This window comes from Manduca sexta, chromosome 2, assembly GCF_014839805.1.
Source record: "Manduca sexta isolate Smith_Timp_Sample1 chromosome 2, JHU_Msex_v1.0, whole genome shotgun sequence".
In the NCBI taxonomy this organism is placed as follows: domain Eukaryota; kingdom Metazoa; phylum Arthropoda; class Insecta; order Lepidoptera; family Sphingidae; genus Manduca; species Manduca sexta.
The window spans coordinates 4831384-4834576 of record NC_051116.1 but is presented as its reverse complement, the minus strand read 5'-3'; the positions used below and the strand labels follow the sequence as shown (position 1 = coordinate 4834576).

At 37.4% G+C, this 3193-nt stretch overlaps 1 non-coding gene across 1 annotated transcript; it reads right to left on the bottom strand.

The window, feature by feature from the left end:
- Positions 1-282: 282 nt before the first annotated feature.
- Positions 283-354, bottom strand: Trnae-uuc. Its single transcript has one exon. It is a non-coding gene; the product is annotated as a tRNA-Glu (tRNA).
- Positions 355-3193: the final 2839 nt, after the last annotated feature.

The window sequence follows — 3193 nt, the reverse complement described above, 5'->3', positions numbered from 1 at the left end:
AAAAAAGGTAGCAAACAAAAAATAGTTTTCCGATGACTGCCACAAATTAACAATTTTGATATAGATCATTATTTTATTAAGAGTGCGATGTATAACACATTTTAGTTTATATAATATCACGTTTTGATTTTTTAAAATGAAGGCAGAGTAAACTTTAAAAGTTATAATTTGCAAACAGTGATCACAACCTAATAAATAACTTTCAATATTTTCTTTGGCATGAGAAAGGAGCTACATCTTACGAATACTACATAATAGTCGAAAAAAAAAATCTAAAAATATTTCCCGTACCGGGAATCAAACCCGAGCCTCCTGGGTGAAAGCCAGGTATCCTAGCCACTAGACCATACGGGAGATATTATATTGACGCTTAAACACATACCGCTTCAAATCTAGTATCAAATAACTGCCTGTTATGACATTATTTTCCTGGTTTTGCCGAAAGAGTCTGAATATTGAAATGGACCGAGCGTCAGTATCGCGTTTTAGAAAACTGAAGAAAAGTTCAATTTTTTTCTAGCGTTTCGAGTTTTAGTGAGATTTTCGAAGCCGAAAACCACGCTCTGCACTTCCTTATGCTTATTCCTTTCCTTTGAAGCCAGCGTCATATATTTTCGTTTCATGCTCTTTTGACGGCCTGTGCAATAACCAATTAATGCTTGGACTCCTTTTTTCTTGTAAAGAATCCGCAAGCTATTTTATTTTTGGATGCGAAATTTCCAATAGCTGACTAATCAATGATGAGTCATCATTCCATAATGTGTCAATTTATAATATATTGGATATTTTTAGTTTGTTTGTTTTTGTACGCTTATAATAATAATATCAGCCCGGTATATACTGTTACCAACTGTTGGGCACGGGCCTCCTCTACTACTGAGAGGGATTAGTCCTTAGTCCACCACGCTGGCCTAGTGCGGATTGGTAGACTTCACACACCCTCGAAAATTCTTGTTTTTCTTCACCGTTAAAGCAAGTGATAATTCACAAAGAATACATACATAATTTTAAAAAGTATGAGGTGTGTGCCCTTGGGTTTTGAACCTGCGGACATTCGTCTCGACAGTCCGTTCCACAACCAACTATGCTATCGCCGCTTGTTATTATGGTTTAATTGCCTAAATATATTTTTAGAAATTTAGTAATTGATACAACTAAACCGTCTCCACTTATTCCCTGTTCCCATGACACCTGATTCAGTCGCGCTCGCTTCGTTTGTGGTTCATGATTACTCGGCAAGTTATCATACGTTGTGAAGAGTGCATTGCATTTTGTCTTGCCTTGTTTATTACAATAAGCGGTTGATGGAAAATGTTTTGAAACTTGAAATTTGAAATTGGAACGTGGGTTTTAGTTTTTTGTTTCATAGTGTAAAGAGGTTATCTTGTAAGAGGTTTCCATCGCAAGTAATATAACTCATTTCTCGTCAGTCCACGGTCTCTATAGAACCACTCTCTACCTATCATCAGATGTAGATGCATCAATTATCGACTCTTTATTAAAAAAAACACAATGTCATAACAGAAATGAATAGCAGTTAAAGGTATAGACCGGCATAATTTTGTCAACTGGTGATAGTAATTTCTTGTCTGTCACTCTATCTAGCACAGCATCTACACACGCTAAATCCCTACACATTTTCCACAGTTTCTTTAAGATTAAGTATCGATATCGTTTACAAACAGGGTGGCATAATTATGTCAACTGATGATGGGTAATCATCTCTTGTCAGTCGAAACAGTATATAAGACCCACTCCGCTTATTATTATTTATTTATTTATTTATCATCATTAGATGTAGTGCGGTAACTTCTACGTGCCAGGAGATCTCCAGAACTCTTATTCACTAAGAAATATATACCTACCAATCTTGTGATACAAATGTGTACGTACTTTTTTATTTGTATTTTTGTGGCATGTACCAGATGGTAGGAAGAGCGCGCGTATCTTTATTTTTTTTTACTCTCGCTCGGATTTTTGAGGCTGATATAACCCGCGCTGCTAATGCTTTCCACATGGAAATTATTTATAGGTAACGTCTATTTTTTTATTGCTTTGAATGACGAGACGAACTTGTCGTTCACCTGATGGTAAGCTATAAGACCGCCCATAAAAATAGAAACACCACCCAACACCTTGAATTACCAAGTATTGTTTGGTATTCCACTGCGCTCGCCATCCTGAGACGTGAGATGTTGAGTCTCATTATGTCCAGTAGTTACACTGGCTACAATGTCCTTCAAACCGGAACACAACAGTGACTATACACTGCTGCTTGGCGGCAGAAATAGAAATTGCGGTGGTATCTACCCAGACGAACTCTCACATATGAGTGACCTACCATCAATACGAAGTCTATACAACATACAGTTTATAATGTGTAATATATAGACATGTTTGTACGGTACAAATACTGATCATAAATAAAGGATTTATAAAATGAAATTCGCAACCTCTTTTGAGACCTTACGGGCTAATTATCTCCCGCTGCAGGCGACGCTTTGAGATGCTACGTGAGAAAATGTGCTTTATATTTTACCTTACAGAATAAATAGGATTAAATAAGCCTACTTGCGTACAGAAAGCATGTTTATAATTATAGTATGTCATCTAAATAACCTAATAATATCAGCCCTGTATAACATACTGTCCCACTGTTGGGCATAGGCCTCCTTTACTACTGAGAGAGATTAGGCCTTGGTCCACTACGCTGGCCTAATGCGGATTGACACATACCTTAAAAAAATTATGGAGTCTTCTCAGGTATGCAAGTTTCCTCACGATGTTTTTCTTCACTGTCAAAGCAAGCGATAATTCACAATACACATAAGTTTAGAAAAGACCGAAATACGTGCCTTTTTAGACTCTTCGGTGATACTGACCAGAAAAATAAAATATTACTCGACCCGGGATTCGAATTCATGACCTCAGAGCGTTGTACACGCAACTCTATACCACCGGCATAAAATGAGTAATGATGCAATTCGATTCTCTGGAGGTTAAGTCGTAACAGCGTCGAAAAGTTTTGTTTTATGACTGACCGCCTGACGAATGCTATTCTTGGGAATACTTGGTACGGCCTGACGTCCGGGCTGATGGGTCCCCTGTGCTCAAGTAATGAGTGTATAACTTTACCCGTTACTTTAACGACATATATGAGTACAGGGCCTCGGATTTTTAATTTAGTGATGTT